Source organism: Theropithecus gelada, chromosome 9, assembly GCF_003255815.1.
Source record: "Theropithecus gelada isolate Dixy chromosome 9, Tgel_1.0, whole genome shotgun sequence".
Lineage (NCBI taxonomy): Eukaryota > Metazoa > Chordata > Mammalia > Primates > Cercopithecidae > Theropithecus > Theropithecus gelada.
The window spans coordinates 114,227,878-114,246,502 of NC_037677.1; positions in this window are offsets into that span (position 1 = coordinate 114,227,878).

Consider the following 18,625-nt stretch of genomic DNA (forward strand, 5'->3'; position numbering starts at 1 on the left):
GTTATTTTTCCCTTTGGAATTCATAAATATCTTGCAGTAGATACTTCGAGAGTAAGCAAACATCCTGTTTCTGCTCAAACATTAGCCTCCAATTTTAGCATCCACCGGTGGAGCTTGCCTGCAATAGTTATTATTATGGTGTTCAGATAGTGATTTCCTATTTTCTTCATTCCTTCTGCATTTGTTAATTGAAATTATTCTGTCTGAAGAGCAGTCCCTTCTAATTAATTTATTAATTAGCATCACTCTGGTCTCATGTAGCTGCTTATAATCTAATGCTATCCTTATTTATTTTGTTGCTCAGGTTGCTCCAGCTTCAACCTTTGGGAGCTTTTCCAGATTGGCTTCTCTGCCTTTGTAACATGCTCTTCCCATCTTTTCTCAAGCACTTCTTTACTTTTTAGTACCTGGAGATGTTCCAGGCTCATTGTGTATTTTCCTGACCAATCTTGGAATAAACCAATTCTCCAAGGAGCCCTAGTGTATTTTACTGGAGAATGCTATTTAGAAACCATGATCTGGCTAGATGTCCTTATTTCTACTGACTGTCATTGCTTCTAAGCCCTTTCAGCAGACAGAGCTTGGAAATACATGCATGTGTCCCATTCTGTGCATAAGGACATATTTCTCTTTCTTTCCTAAAAGAAGCATGAGTTTGCACTAATACTTCTTATTCCAATCCAACACTATAGGGTTCGTCTTAGCCTTTCCCCATTTATAACTTTCTCTGACGTGAAAACCTGGCCCCTAAAAGTAGTTTCAGAATACCTAATCCTTTGTGGGGGAGAAAAGCTTACTAGCTAAAATATGGTATTTGTGTACAATTCTTTTGTTTTTAGCCTTAAAATACCTAGTCAACTTACGGTGTTCCAGAATAATTTGGTTAGCTCTTTTCCTCCTCACTCTCTTCAGTCTGGTTACATGATTCATTTGTAATATGGGCAGCTTCAGTGATCACACTTAGCCTTCCATTTTCGATACTTTCCACATCCTAGGTTTTGAAAGTTACACAGAGTAAATTCACTCTGTGGCATAAAGTTCTATGAATTTTGATAAATTCATGGAATTATGTACCCACCACCCTATTACCATACAGAACAGCTCATCACACAGTTCCCTTCTGTGGCCACTTTCTAGGCTTTCCTGACCCTCCCGCTATTTCTGAAAACTACCAATTTTTCATTTCTGTAGTTTTGTCTTTTCATATAATTGGAATCATACAATATGTAGCTTTTTGGGTCTTACTTAGCAAAGTGCACTTCAAATTCATCCATATTGTTCTGTGAATCAATAGTTGTTTGCTTCTTTTTATTGCTGAGTACTATTTCATTCTGTGAATGTGCCATAGATTGAATATTTTTCTATTTATCAGCTGAACTACATATGGGTTGATTCTAGTTTTTGGCGGTTATAAATAAAACTGTTTTAAGCATTTAAGTATTTATGTACAGGGTTTTTTTTTGTGACCATAAATTTGTATTTGTTTTAGGTAAATACGTAGGAGTAGGATTGCTCAGTCATATGTTAGTGTGTAATGAACTTTGTGAGAAATTATGAAGCTGTTTTCCACAGTAGCTGTACCATTTTGAATTTCCACCTGCAATGTATGAGATTTCCACTTCTCTGTGTCATTGTCAGCACTTAGTACTGTCAATTTATTTTTTAAATTGTAATCATTCTAATAGATGTGTAGTTACATTTCACTGTGATTTTAATTTGCATTTACCTCATAATTAATGATATTGAGCATCTTTTCATATACTTATTTCCCACTTGTATATCTTCTTTGGTGAGACTTTTTTTTTTTAATCTTTTGCCCATTTTTAATTGGGCTATTTGTTTTCTTATTCTGATTGAGTTTTGAGAGTTCTTTTCATATTCTGAACATGAGTTCTTTGTCAGAAATACAATTTGCAAATATTTTTCCTTTCTCTGTGCCCTGAAGTTTCATTTTCTTAATAGTGTCTTTCGCAGAGCAAAAGTTTTAAATTTTGATAAAGTTCTATTTATCAGGCTTTTTCTTACATGTATTGTGCTTTTGGTGTCATATCTAAGAAATATTCTTAATCTGAGGTGACAAAGATTTTCTCCTATGTTTTCATCTGGGGATTTTATAGTTTTATGTTTGCATTTGGATATGTAATCCATTTGGATTAATTTTTGTATAAGGTGTGAGGTACAGGTTGAGGTCCTGTTTTTGGTTAGTTTCTTTTTTTTTTTTTTTAAATGGATAATCACTGTTTGCAAGCCCTATTTGTTGAAAAGACTATCCTTTCTAAATTCAATTGCTTTTGCACCTTTGTCAAAAATCAGTTGACTATTTGTGTGGGTCTATTTCAGAACTTTCTGATATGTTAGGTTCACATATGTGTCTATCCTTTTGCTAATACTATGATGTCTTGATTATTGTAGCTTTAAAGTAAGTCTAAAACTTGGAGTATGAGTCCTCCAAGTTTGTTCTTTTTTATAAAGACTGGTTGGGTTATTCTAGTTCTTTTATCCATACAAATATTGGAAATAGCTTTTTGATATCTACAAAAAAGCCTGCTTCATATTTTGATGGGGATTGCATTAAATCTATAACCCAAACTGGGGAGAATTGACATCTTAACCATATTGAATCTCCAACCCATGAACAAGTTATCTCTTTCTTCTTATTTAGGTCTTTTATTCTTTCATCTCTATTTTGAAACTGTCAGCATATAGATTCTGCATATTTTTCATTTGATTAAAGCTAAGTTTTAATTTTTTGGTGTTGTTAGAAATAGTGCTATTTAAAAAATTTTGAATTTCAATTATTCATTTCTAGTTTATAGAAATACAATTAATTTTTTTTTTTTTTTTTTGAGAGAGAGAGAGTCTTGCTCTGCTACCAGGCTGGAGGCAATGGCACAATCTTGGCTCACTGCAACCTCTACCTCCCAGGTTCAAGTGATTTTCTTGCCTCAGCCCCTCGAGAAGCTGGGACTACAGGTGTGCACCACCACACCTAGCTAATTTTGTATTTTTAGTAGAGACGAGGTTTCACCATGTTGGCCAGGCTGTTCTCAAACTCCTGACCTCAAGTGATCCACCTGCCTTGGCCTCCCAAAGTGCTGGTATTACAGGGCCACTGCACCCAGCCTTATTTTTGTAGCTTGACTTTTGAAAAATTCCACAACTTTTAATTCAAGGAGTTCTTTGGTAGATCCTTTATATTTTCTACATCAAATATCATATTGTCTGTAAATAGGAACAGCTTTATTAATTCTTTTTGCGTCTGCATGGCGCATACTCCCCCTTCCTTCCATCCTTCCTTCTTTTCTTTTTTTTGCCTCATTGTGCTGGGTAGGGCGTCTAGTAAGATGTTAATAAAGAGTGATGAGAGAGGTATGCTTGCCTTGCTCATAATCTTAGAGGAAGAGATTTCAATCTTTTGACATTAAGGATGATGTTAGCTATAGGTTTTTTTTTGGTAAATTTTTTTCCCTGTAAATGCCATTCTATTCCTACATTTTTGAGATTAAAAAAAAAAAATCATCATTAGATGTTGAAGTTTTTTCATTTTCTTTTTCTTTCTTTTCTTTTTTTGAGACAGGGTCTCACTCTGTTGCCCAGGCTGGAAAGTGGAGGTGCAATCATGGTTCAATGCAGCCTTGACTTCCCGGACTCAGGTGATCCTCCCACCTTAGCCTCCCAAGTAGCTGCGACTACAGGCATATACCACCATACCTGGCTATTTTTTTTTTTTTTTTTGGTAGAGATGGGGTTTCGCCATGTTGCCCAGGCTGGTCTCAAACTCTTGGACTCAAGGCATCTGCCCACTTTGGCCTCCCAAAGTGCTGGGATTACAGGGATGAGCCACTGTGCCTGGCCTCAGATGTTTTTTCTGCATCTATTAAGATGAACAAATAATATTTCTTCTTAAGTTTGTTAATGTGGCCATTTATATCACTTGGTTTTTAATGTTGAATTAGCCTTGGACTCTTGGAACAAACCTCACTTGGTTGTGATGTATCCTTCTTATATATTGCTGAGTTACATTTGACATCATTTTGTTGAGGATTTTTGTGTCTATTCTCATGAGAGATACTGGTCTGTAGTTTTTTTTCCTCATAATATCTTTGTCTGGTCTTGGTGTAACGGTAGTGCTGGCCTCATAAAATGAGTTGGAATGTGTTCTCTCATCTTCTGTTTTTTTCCGGAAGAGACTGTGTAGAATGGGAATTACGCCTTCCTTAAATGTTTGGTTGGATTAACCAATGAAACCATTTGGTCCTGGAGTTTTCTTTGTTGGAAGGTGTTTAACTGTGAATTCAATCCCTTTAATAAATATAGGACTATTCAGGTTAGTGGTTCACATCTGTAATCCCAGTGACTTGGGAGGCTGAGGCAGAAGGATCAGCCCAGGAGTTTGAGACCAGCCTGGGAAACATAGTGAGATCCTGTCTCTACATAAAACAAAACAAAACAAAACAAAACAAAAAAACAGCTGTGCATGATGGCCCGAGCCTGTAGTCCGAGCTACTTGGGAGTGGGAGGTAAAAGATTGCTTGAATCCGGGAGTTTGAGGCTATGGTGAGCTATGATCATGCCACTACACACCAGCCTGGGCAACCAAGCGAGACTCCATTTCTAATAATGATGATAATAATATTAATGGGTTATCTATTTCTTACTGAGTATGTTTTGGCAGCTTGTGTCTTTCAAAGAAGAGTCCATTTCATCTAAGCTGTCCAATTTTTAGGTATAGAGTGGTTTATATTATTCTATTCTTATCCTTTTAGTATCTGTGGAATCTGCAGTGATCCCTCCTCTTTCATTAGTGTTGTTGGTCAATTTGTGTCTTTTTTGTTTGTTTGTTTTCTTAGTCAACTTAGAGGTTTATCAATGACACCAGTCTTTGCAAAGAACCAGCTTTTGGTTTCTCTATTATTTTTCTGTTTTCAATGTCAATGATTTCTGCTGTCATCTTTATTATTTCTTTTCCTTGGATTGCTTTGAGTTTACTTTGGTCTTCTTTTTCTACTATCTTAAACTCCAGGCTTAAGGTACTGACTTGAATCTTTTCTTCTTTCCAACTATGAGGAATTAATGCCATAAAGTTATATCTAAACTTTGTTTTAGCTGCATTCCACAAAGTTTGTTATGTTACATTTTCATTTTCCTTCAGTTCAAAATAATTTTTATTTTCCATTGAGATTTTCCCCTCTTTGATCTATGACTGATTTAGAAGTGTGTTATTTAATTTCCAAATATTAGAGTATTTTCAGGATATCTCTCTGGTACTGATTTCAAATTTAATTCTACTATCAACACAGTTCATATGATTTGTATTTTCACAACAATGGAAATGTGTATTTTCACAGTGGAGTTTGTATTTTTTTTTTTTTTTTTAGGAGATGGGTCTCGCTTTGTCATCTAGGTTGGAGGGCAGTGGCATGATCATAGATCACTTGAGGCTTGAACTCCTAGACTCAAGTGATTCTCCCACCTCTTGAGTAGATGGGATTATAGACTTGAGCCACCACACCTGGCTCCTCATTTGTATTCTTTTAAATTTGTTAAGGTTTTAATGGACCAGAATAGAGTCTGTCCTGGCTTTTGTGTACTTAAGGTTGCATGTACCCTCAGAACATTGTATTCTGCTTTTTTTTTTTTTTTGCTGAAATATTCTACAATTGTCAATTTGATTGATAATATAGCTTAGGCCTTATATCTCTATAATTTTATGCCTGCTTTTCTATTAATTACTGAGAGAAGAATGTTGATGTCTTCAAGTAAAATTGTGGATTTATCTGTTTCTCTTTGCACTTTTATCAGTTTTTACTTCATGTATTTTGAAGTTCTCTTTTAAGGTGTATACATATTTAGGGTTGTTCTGTATTTTTAGAGAATTGATTTCTTTATCATTGTATTATATAATATTCCTTTTTATCACTGATAATATTCTTTGTTCTAAAGCCTACTTTGTCTGATTTATTGGTTAGTGTTTGCATGACATATCTATTCCCACTTTTGTTCTTTTAACCTATTCATATCTTCATATTTAAAGTGGGCTGCTCATGAATAGCATATAGTTGGGTGTCGGCTTTTGTAAAAAAATCTCTTTTGACAATATCAGTCTTTTAATTTGTATGTTTAGATGATTCACATGTAATGTTATTATTGATATATTTGGATTAAAATCTACTATCTTGTTAGTTTTTTCCCATTCAATCTGTTCTTTTTTCCTTTTTTCTCTTTTATTGCCTTCTCTTAGGTTACTTGAGCATTTTTAAATAATGTTGTTCTTTTTACCTATTGACTTATTATTTATATCTTTAAAAAGTTGTTTTAATAGCTGCCCTAGGGTTGATAATCAGAGTCTACCTTCAAATAATATGATACCATTTCATGTCTAGTGTAAGTAACTTACAATAATACATTCCCAATTACTCCCTTCAATTTGTTGTGCTACTTTTGTCAGAATTTTACTTTTACATGTTAAGATTGCATAACGCACTGCTACTATTTTCACTTTAGATTGTCAGTTATCTTTTAGAAAAACTCAAACTAAGATAAATTTTATTTGCCTTCTCTTTGCCAGTTTCGGTGCTCTTCATTTCTTTGTTTAGGTCCTAGTTTCTGTCTGACATCATATGCCTTCTGCCTGCAGAGCTTTCTTTAACATTTCTTCTAGTGTAGGTTTGCTGGCAATGAATTCTCTCAATTTCTGTTTTATTGACAATGCCTTTATTTTTCTTTAATTTAAGAAATATTTGTCTGGGTATTGAATTTAGGGTTGGCAGATTTTTTTTTTCTTTAGCACTTTACAAATGTCATTTCATTGTCTTCTGACTTACATGGTTTCTGATGAGTTGACGAATAGTCTACTATAATTATTGTCTTTTTTCCTCTATAGGTAACAAGTCTTTTTCTCCTGGCCATCTTTAGGATTTTCTCCTTGACTCCTCTATCCCCCATATATTTAGATAGTTTGTTTTGTGTGTTTTTATTTTGTATGTATCATGCTTGATGTGCTCTGACATTTTTGGATCTATGGTTTGGTGCCTGTCGTTCATTTTGGAAGTTCTTGGCCTTTATTTCTTCATTTTCTTCACCTATTTCTTCTGTCTCATTGTCTCTCTCCTCTTTAGGTGTCTGTCTGTGTCTGCTGCAGTGAGGGAGGTGCTCATGTCTTGTTTCTTTCTTCAGGCACCTGTGTGTCTCTTGATTGTTGGCTACTTGGTTGTCCTCTAACCTCGGATCTCTGATGGGCTCAACAAATGTAGAAATCTTGTAGCTTGTCTGACTTTTTTTTTTTCTTTTCTTATAAGGGTGGGAATAATAACCTTCCCAGTTCTCTCCATCCGTGAGTGGAAACTGGGATCTATAACATAACTTTTGTGTTTCATTTTATGGATGTGCTGTGCTTTGTTTAAACTATTCCCTATTATTTGGCACTTAAGTTACTTAATATTTATTTTTGCTATCATTAATAATGAAGTAATCAATATTTTTGGACATGTATCTTTGTGCTTTTATTTGAGTAAGATAAACTATTAGAAATCAAATAGTTAGGGCTGGACGTGGTGGTTCATGCCTGTAATCCCAGCACTTTGGGAGGCCGAGATGGGCAGATTACCTGAGGTCAGGAGTTCAAGACCAGCCTGGCCAACTTGGTGAAACCTGGTCTCTACTAAAAATACAAAAATTAACCGGGTGTGGTGGCCCGTGCCTGTAATCCCAGCTACTCGGGAGGCTAAGGCAGGAGAATCGCTTGAACCTGGGAGGCGGAGGTTGCGGTGATCCAAAATTGCACTACTGCACTCCAGCCTGGGTGACAGAGCGAGCCTCCGTCTTGAAACAAAAACAAAAACAAATGAACAAAAAAAAAGTAGGCATGTGTCTTTTGAAGGTTGTATTAGATGTTGCTGAATCAACTTCCAGAAAAGCAATGACCATTAGCTCACCTGCCAGCAGAGATGGGAGTATCCATGAATTATGCTTTTAGGACTCTGGGGAAGCTGCCTCCACAGGCATGAGAAAGTGCCCTTCTCCACAGATCTGGCACTTACCTGGCCAGACCCAGAAAGACCCTGGTGTCCCTCTCTGACCAGAGAAGCACTGCCAGGAAGGAAGCACTGCCAGGAAGGAAGGCCTGAAGTGAGGCTGGATTCAATATTGATAAACCCCAGCCCAAGCTGTAACTATAACATGCTTCTCCAAAGACTGATTAAGATACTGGAGGAGTATCTTGATAGATCTTGTCTAAGGAGTTCTAAACCAGTTCTAAACTACAGCTCAGTCCCATTTATTCAACACTGATAGCAAAATTGGACATGATAGAAATGAATTTCTGATCAAGACAACTTCTAATTATTGTGCTGGCAAATAAATAACGGAAGCAATCTTTGAATTTTTTGGCAGTTGGGGGATGTTGTGATTTGTACTTTTAATTCCAAATTAAAATATTTAATGCTTTATAAAGCAGTTGCTATTTAAACTGCCAATAATATTTAACATGAATTTACTCACCATTTCCTATCCTCATGCTGTATAATTTATAACACTAAGCCCTTTCAATACTCCAAAATGCCAGATAAACTTTTCTCATTTGCTCTTAATTTGGTCACGCAGGATAATGCTAACATCTGAAGGCTCTTTAAACTGCTTTTTAAAATGCATTCCTGGGAGCACCACCCGTGGCCCCTCTGCTCCTTGTCATCATCCATAATTATTTCCAATCCAAAGCGGCCCTTAATGCACTTATTAATCTGGCATTCTCCTCCATGTGAAGCACATTCAGCTCTATTAATTTTTAAAAACCCCCTTTTTTATAGGGGACTGCAGATGCTTGGCTATTACTGAAAAGCTATTAGAAGTTAACACCTTTCTCTCCCTGGAGACTGGCATCATCCTAGGCCTCCAAATGCCACCCTGTTTTACATTACCAGCTGCTAAGACAAAGTATTAGAGACTTTTTTTTTTTTTTTTCTGCGGAGCTAGTAATGCTATTATTAGTGAATGGCAGAATTCCACCTGGCCTGGGAGCCCGGGGCTGGTGGGGCTGAAGCACGCAGAGTTGTAGACTTTCTGGCCATCTCAGAGGACGTGCTTCCTGCTGTGCAGCGCGTGTGGTCCCAGGTGAGCAAGGCAGGTCTGGCTCTTGGAGACAGAGAGATTATTTCTGTTTCTTCTCTGAGTGACCCCTTCTACTCAGATGACACCCACGGGCCATTCCAGGCACCACAAAAACATTGGAAAAAATGGCTGAGGCTGTTGTGTAGAAACAAAAACCCAGGTTTCCTGTTTTCTCAGAAACTACAACAGGGACACCAGCAAAGTGATAGCTGTTTGCTGTGCAGGGCCTGATGAGGCACCGGGGGCCTGGGTGGGAAGGAGAGGATGCTAATGAATTATTTGCCATGGCCCTTTTTGGGATATTGGGTTTTACAGCTTGCAGATATGTGTCCAGGTCACCCGCAGAGAAGCAGCATGGATAGGGGAGGCCGAGCTTTCAGGAATGAATGGTTGCTCCTTAGAACTGGACACAGCCTGGGATCCCCAGTGCAGAGGATTTGTGGGGGAGGAGCTTCCTAGGGAGCAGAGCCTCCATCTGAGTTTCCCGGGCTCTGTGGTTGACCTCAAACGGGCCTATCTGGCTGCAGACCAACCAGATGAACAGGATGCTTACAATGCATATTTGGTCATGTGCGTTCTCCCTCTGTCCTCCTCCACATTTGTATTTGGGAAAACAGAAGGCCAGGAAACAAAGCTAGAGATGTTGAAAGAGGGACCACAGATCCTCTTGATTGCAGCTCTCCCTAGAAACATCTCTGCAGGGATGGAAGAGCAGATCTGGTGCCCACCACCCAGGCTGGACCTCTGGCCGTGAGTCTCACCCCTGTTTTCCTGAAACTTGGCCATTGGTTATATCAACCTCCCCTGTAGATCGTTTCCTTAGTGTGTGTTCCACTAAGATACTCAGATCCACAGTTCTGGGAAAGACATTATTCTCCCCAGTTTACAAATGAGAAAACTGAGGCTCTGAAAAGTGAAATCAAGTCTTGAGGTCACAGTGGTAGGAACAGGACTCAGCCCAGGTCTTGCTGCTGCAGGGTCTGTGTTTATTTCTATTCCAACATTTTGCCTCAAAGGCTTTGATGGTTTTATTGGGTTCTTGAGTCTTCATTGGTAAAAAAATTACCAGAAAACACACCCCGTTGTATAGTTTAAGTTGCGATTGCTGGTCACCGTATGGTCGTCTCAACCATGAATTAACTCTCTGAAGAAACCATTTGAAGGCACTTTTCAAAAGGGTAGATGATAAAAAAAAAAATCTAGGAAGGAGTTAAGATGCGGAACTGTAGCCCAAGAATATAAATAACTGATGACAGAACTGTTCTAATATAAGGCTTCAAAACAATACTATTTTTTGTAACATTATAAAGACCATTTTGCTGACAGTTCTATTTTTTCTGGATGTCCCAAATAAATGCAGTTTGTTTTTACCTTAATATGACATTACTTGTAATTTAAAACTCTCACTCAACTAGTTTCAAAGATAGTAGATTAAATATGATGCTAAAAATAACAATACAATAATACCCTCAACAGTTTCCATACATCGAGTCCCCACTATGTACCCCTCACATGTACATATTGTTATTTTCATGTTTTTAGGCTCAAGGAGGTTAAGTAACTCTCCCAACTTTCCAGAGGATGGGTTGAAGGATCCAGATGCCTTCATTCATTTCTGATGCATTGTATTATTGCAAACTTTATTTTGTTTTTGGAAGAAAGTAATCTGACAAGAGCTATTAGGAACAGATATGCATATACCTTTGGCCCTGCAATACCCCATGAGGGAATTTAACCTACAGGTAGTTTGACCTCTGGATTTCCTGCCCCCTGGGCTACATATAAGGATGTTTTCTCCAGCATTATTTATAATGGCAAAAAAAGTGGAAAACAACCTAGAAGTCCATTAAAGCAAGACTGAATGAATAAAGTAAATAAGAGTGTTATGGTAGAGTGGTCTATGACATAGTAAATGTCAAAAGCAACTCTAAAGTAATATTTATTAGGTTATGATCCCATTTTAGCAAAAACCGAATCAAACTAACCCAAAGCCTTGCATGTGCATATCTGTGTCCAACTGGCATTTGGGTGCAGGTAGAGGATGTTTTCTTGGCTGTTAATATGGGTTGTCAGTGGGGTTGGAGGATTAGTAACTTCTCCCTATGTACCTTTGGATACGTTTCTGTGTTCTAGCAAGCATGCATGACTTTGTATAAAAAATTGAATTAAGAAAAGAAATAAAGTCACCAGGTAAAATCAAAGCTGAGGATGTAGGTTCCTATTTTATAGTCAAAAGATGTTAAAAATTAGCCATGCTCCTGTTCTGGGAAAGGTTATTCCCAAGACTAGTCATTTTGAATATGTAACAAGATTTTTCCATTTTTAAATTGCTAGCTCCCAGTGTTATATTCTTACACTCGATTTTAGGAAAGCATTTACATGTTAACAGAGCTCCACACTAATGAAATCACTGCAATAGAGAACATTCTTCAGTTATCATAGAATGCTTGTCTCTCAAATAACTTAATTTTTTCTCATGATTTAAACAGAAGATATGGATGGCAGAGTAGATAACAGATAGCAAAGCAGAGATTTGAATAAGAAAGTTGTTGCTCAACCAGAATGTGCTAACTTTCTAATAAAAAGTAATGCTGATTTAGTGCCTGATAATGCACTTGATTGAATAATATTTTTGAAAGACTGCTGAATAGATTGATTTTCTTACAGACTTTCCTCAAACTCACACCTTCTCTGTCCCTCAAGGGAGGGCCTTGTTTCAAATTACTGAATAACTGAAATGACTTTCACTCTTACAGTCTAGAAACTGAAATGGAACCATCCACCTCTGTTGAGAAGATTGTTTCTGGGTTCTAGTGATCTGGAGTGGGACAGGAACCGTGCTGACCGACAGCTACTCTGTGATAATGTGCAGTTGCATTCTTACTCTTGATGTTCTAGTGACTTTGATTTGGTGGCCATCATGAGACCACTTCCTTCTGCGGCTCTCCCTATAGTGATAGTTATTATAGAAGTCTTCCAACGGTGGCGCTGGGTGGATCTGAGAATTTTGTGTCATCTGTGTCATTTTGGGGTCTGTTTCTAGTGATTGATTTTTCTCCTCATTAAGAGTTGAATTTCCCTGCTTCTTTGTGTGCCTAATAATTTCTGTTGGATGCCAGACATTGTCAATTTTACCTTGGTTGGGTGCTTGATATGTTTGTATTTCTTTGAATATTCTTGAGCTCACTCTGGGACATTGATAAATTATTTAGAAACCGCTTGATCCTTTTGGAGCTTGTTTTCAAGCTTTGTTAGGAGGGACCAGAGCAGTCTTTGGTCCAGGGCTAATAATACCCCTTTGAGTACTCCATCTGATACCCAGTGTATGATGAGGTTGTGCCATTCTACTGATGGGAGCACAAACCATTCCTAGCCAAGTGGGAACTCTGGTAGTTATTCTGCCTGGTCCTTACTGCCGTTGTTTTTTTCTCTTTCCCTTTTCTTGAGTAATTTTCTCACAAGCTCACATTGGGAGAAGTTCCATGGAGCAGTTTCTGCACAGCTCCTATTCTGAGCTGTTCTCTTCTTTCAGGTGCTCTACCATTCACAGTCTGGCCTCCCTGGCCTCCCCAAACTCTTAAGTGTGTCTCTTTAACCCAGGGAGACTGTTGAGCTGTGTTTGGGTTTCTCCACTCTGTGCTGTTTAGGAAATGTTCTCCAGGCAGTCAGCTGGGCAGTTGTAAGGTTTCCTTCGTTTACTTTCTGTCTTGCCAAGATCACTGCCCTGTGCTGCCTGTTACACACTGTCTGAAAACTGTTTTTCATATCTTGTCTGTTTTTGGTTGTGGGAAGTGAAAGAGTATAAGCCCAGGGCCTCATCAAAGTTGGAAGTGGAAGTTTTGGAGCCGAGACTCTTAGTTTTAAGATGCCAGCTGGGTCCGTTGGTCTCAGTGTCTTCTCATTGTCTTATAATGCAGTGAAATAATGTCCCTAAGTGAGGCCCTAAAACTGGAAAGTCTTCATCCAGCCTGGGGGTTTTGAAAAAGGTTTTGGTTCTAGGAAAAAATAAGATGTCCAGGAAGGCTTTTCCTTATGATAAGAAGTAGGACAGTATCTGCCATGAGGTACCCACAAATCATTACCTTCCGCTCAAAAGGCTTGGAATAAATGACCTTTGCTTGTATGATAAAAAGCAACATCTTGGACGCTACCTGTATCTTCAACCTCATCTCCTGTCCTGCCCTCCTTCCTTCTGCCTCCAGCCGTGCTGGGTTTCCTTCAGTTGGTTGTGCCAGCTGGTCTCCACATCTCCTATTGGGTATGTTCTCACCTCCAGGCTCCTGTGCTTTCAAGTCTCAGCTGTGATGTCACTTTCCTAGACCAGCTAAGCCCCCTTTGGGTCTTACAGCCTTCTGGACTCTCCTTTATGGCACTCACACCAGTGTGATGACAGAGGGCCTTGTCATCCAGAGGTGATCCTCCCTGAAAGGACACCTTAGACAAAGCCCACTTAACATAGGAGCCAGTATTTCATGGGAAATGGGATTTAAAGAAGATTTGATTAAGATTTTCTTGAAAACAGAGATTAGAAATTATGAACATAAATTTACTTTTATCTTATACTTACCCAATTTTAGATTCTAATTTCAACCACACACTGAAGTTTAGAGTGGACAAAAGTTGAATCAGATGTTGATAATTTCAAGCAATATAAGTTTTATGACAAAATCGGATGATGGCATGAGATGGCTTCCCTTGTTTTGTAATCTTTTTTTTAAAAAAGTCTTTAAAACAAAAACATGAAGAAAGCTGTTTATTGTAGAGAGAGTCTAGGTCTTTATGCATTTTCCCAAGGGCTTCCCTTAACCACTTGATCCAACCATTCTGTTTTGACTATCAATTCATCATCCGTGGCAAATCCCTCTCTCTCTGTTGTTACGTGATCCAACTGTCAGAGCCTCATCTATCATTGGCTTGGCCTGGGATTTAAGCTGTTCTTTAGCATCACTCTTGTAGACATCATAAAATCCTACAGCTTTGGTAAAGTCTTCAATTTGTTTTTTTTTCAATTTGTTTGTACTGCAATTGCATCATACTGTCAGATAATAAAAAAAACAAAAACAAAACCAAAAAAAACAAACAAAAAAAACCAACAACAAAAAACAAAAAACAAAAAAAACAAGGAGAGATGTAAGAGATGGAACAGAAATGATGACAGCTCTTTGGGCTGTGATAGATGCTGACATTATGTATGTTGTTTGAGTAGAAACTGATCTTACAAGTGGTTAGTTCACGGAATATTTTTGAAATGCTCAGGATAATTTCTGTTTCCCTATCAAACCTCATGAATGTGGACACTTGGCTAATAAATACTCAAGAGTATGTGGCTTCCCTATGTTCAAATATTTGTGTATTTATTTGTTTAATGTTGTCTCCCTTCCTGGATATCAGCTCCATCAGAGAGGGATCTCCAAACCACAGGGGCCGAGAACAGGTCTAGCCCAGAGTCAGGGCATGGTCAAATGTATGAGGAACAAATATGCAAGCTCAAGAAGAACTAGGAGGAGAGGATCCTTGGTAGAGTGGTCTCAGCTCATCAAATCATTCCGTTGTCAGTGATCTGGGCTCCTTAAGATCAAGCATTGGGCTGATTGGTTGAAATTGTTTCCTTATTGTTCTAGGGTAGTGTTTAGTAAGAGGAATACATGGACCAGGCTACTGCTCTTCAGGCAAAAGCAAAGGAGAGATGATTGACCCCCAAGGGGAAGAGTTTTAGGGTTTTTACTCTAGGCTCGGCTAGTGAGGGTGAGTTGTGGATCTGTGTTAGGGTACTCAGGCTAAGCAGAAGCTCCGGGAGAAGAGAGTGCTGCTACTTCTGACCTCCACTGGGAGATCGCCTTCCCGAGTTCTCTCTGCTCCAACCTGGGAGGGGTATGTGTATGTGTGTGTTTAACCAGTTCCTTGCATGGTTTTGGGAGCTTGGGAGCTTCAGGCCTGTCTCTAAGAGACAAGCCTAGGAAGCTGTATATAATGAACCAATACTGTGGCCCCAGACAGTCTTTCAGAAGAAATGCAGTGCTTTGGGTAATTTTCTTTACTTGGAAAATGTCACTCAAAATGGCTTGCTTTGGGGACATTTTAGCCCCTGGAGATTACCTAATACTGGGCCTCTCACTCTTGGCCACACAAGTAACCCTCATGACAGATGAGAGTAGCCATGTACCCCTGAAGACACGTGCTGGAAGGAGGACACTTCTTTGATGTTTTATTGGAAAATTAATGTACATTTTGAATTTGATTTCAAGATGTGCTCAGGTTTACTTTTATATAAAAATACTGCCTCCTAAAAAAAAAAAAAAAAAAAAACCAAGAAAACTACCCTTCAAGTGAGTCAGGCTTGTGTGCTCTCAGGCAGTAACACTGGGGTTTACATACCCCAGTTTGTGAAATGGCTCATGTTAATGACTCATTTCTAGAATAGTAACTCTCATCCTGATACCAAAGCCTGGCAGAGACACAACAAAAAAAAAAAAAAAGAGAATTTTAGACCAATATCCCTGATGAACATCGATGCAAAAATCCTCAATAAAATACTGGCAAACCAAATCTAGCAGCAAATCAAAAAGCTTATCCACCATGATCAAGTGGGCTTCATCCCTGGGATGCAAGGCTGGTTCGACATATGCAAATCAATAAAAGTAATCCATCATATAAACAGAACCAAAGACAAAAACCACATGATTATCTCAATAGATGCAGAAAAGGCCTTTGACAAAATTCAACAGCTCTTCATGCTAAAAACTCTCAATAAATTAGGTATTGATGGGATGTATCTCAAAATAATAAGAGCTATTTATGACAAACCCACAGCCAGTATCATACTGAATGGGCAAAAACTGGAAGCATTCCCTTTGAAAACTGTCACAAGACAGGGATGCCCTCTCTTACCACTCCTATTCAACATAGTGTTGGAAGTTCTGGCCAGGGCAATCAGGCAGAAGAAAGAAATAAAGGGTATTCAATTAGGAAAAGAGGAAGTCAAATTGTCCCTGGTTGAAATGACATGATTGTATATTTAGAAAACCTCATCGTCTCAGCCCCAAATCTCCTTAAGCTGATAAGCAACTTCAGCAAAGTCTCAGGATACAAAATCAATGTGCAAAAATCACAGCATTCTTATACATCAATAACAGACAAACAGAGATCCAAATCATGAGTGAATTCCCATTCACAATTGCTTCAAAAAGAATAAAATACCTAGGAATCCAAGTTACAAGGGATGTGAAAGACCTCTTCAAGGAGAACTACAAACCACTGCTCAACGACATAAAGAGGACCCAAACAAATAGAAGAACATTCCATGCTCATAGATAGGAAGAATCAATATCATGAAAATGGCCATACTGCCTAAGGTAATTTATAGATTCAATGCCATCCCTTGCATCAAGCTACCAATGACTTTCTTCACAGAATTGGAAAAAACTACTTTAAAGTTCATACGTAACCAAAAAACAGCCTGTGTTGCCAAGACAATCCTAAGCCAAAAGAACAAATCTGGAGGCATCATGCTATCTGACTTCAAACTATGCCAGAAGGCTACAGTAACCAAAACAGCATGGTACTGGTACCAAAACAGAGATATAGACCAATGGAACAGAACAGAGCCCTCAGAAATAATACCATACATCTACAACCATCTGATCTTTGACAAACCTGATAAAAACAAGAAATGGGGAAAGGATTCCCTATTTAATAAATGGTGCTGGGAAAACTGGCTAGCCATATGTAGAAAGCTGAAACTGGATCCCTTCCTTACACCTTATACAAAAATTAATTCAAGATGAATTAAAGACTTAAATGTTAGACCTAAAACCATAAAAACCCTAGAAGAAAACCTAGGCAATTCAGGACATAGGCATGGGCAAGGACTTCATGTCTAAAACACCAAAGGCAACAGCAACAAAAACCAAAATTGACAAATGGGATCTAATTAAACTAAAGAACTTCTGCACAGCAAAAGAAACTACCATCAGAGTGAACAGGCAACCTACAGAATGGGATAACATTTTTGCAATCTACTCATCTGACAAAGGGCTAATAACCAGAATCTACAAAGAGCTCAAACAAACTTACAAGAAAGAAACAAACAACCCCATCAAAAAGAGGGCAAAGGATATGAACAGACACTTCTCAAAAGAAGACATTTATGCAGCCAACAGACACATGAAAAAATGCTCATCATCACTGGCCATCAGAGAAATGCAAATCAAAACCACGAGATACCATCTTACACCAGTTAGAATGGCAATTATTAAAAAGTCAGGAAACAACAGGGGCTAGAGAGGATGTGGAGAAATAGGAACACTTTTACACTGGTGGGATTGTAAACTAGTTCAACCATTGTGGAAGACGGTGTGGCGATTCCTCAAGGATCTAGAACTAGAAATACCATTTGACCCAGCCATCCCATTACTCGGTATATACCTAAAGGATTATAAATCATGCTGCTATAAAGACACATGCACACGTATGTTTATTGCTTCACTATTCACAATGGCAAAGACTTGGAACCAACCCAAATGTCCATCAATGATAGACTGGATTAAGAAAATGTGGTACATATACACCATGGAATACTATGCAGTCATAAAAAGGATGAGTTCCTGTCCTTTGTAGGGACACGGACAAAGCTGGAAACCATAATTCTCAGCAAATTATCACAAGGACAAAAAACCAAACACCGCATGTTCTCACTCATAGGTGGGAATTGAACAATGAGAACACTTGGACACAGGAAGGGGAACATTACACACCAGGGCCTGTCATGGGGTGAGGGATGGGGGGAGGGATAGCATCAGGAGATATACCTAATGTAAATGATGAGTTAATGGGTGCAGCACACCAACATGGCACATGTATACACATATGTAACCTGCACATTGTGCATATGTATCCTAGAACTTAAAGTATAAAAAAAAACAAAAACAAAACAATAAAAACACAAAAAACCCTCCACCTCAACCACTGCAGCGTGGAATGCACCAGCATCATCAGTCTCTGGGTCCCCCTTAGCACTGATTCTGGGTTAGAAAAGCAACAACCTTCTTGGCTAGCGTACACTCTCACTTTCATGAAATTACAGCTCTTTCCAGAGAGCAGTTAGATGTTCATTATGATCTAGTTTGATCATTTAAGAAACAAAGAAAAAATATATGTGCTACACATGTTTTAATTTTTCTTCTTAGTGACTTTCAAAAAATAAATTGTTGGATCAGTTTCCAGATAGGTGGAAGTTTGAATGTGGGAATTGAGCAAATTCTTGAGGTTCACTAACGTTTTTCTTCTCATTAAGATCTGGGGGATTTCTTTTCCAAAAGGTCTAGCCTCTGCTCTGTTCCTGCATTTTCTGAAGGCTTTACATCCCAGCAGAAAGCTCTTTCTGGATTTAGATGTTGACAGTAATTTCCTTTCTTTACATGCCAGCATCAGTTACAGTTTCTTTCTGATCAGCTTTTTTCAACTTCATATTTTAGCTCAGAATCCAACAACATCGTTAGAAAACTGATGAAACATTTTATAT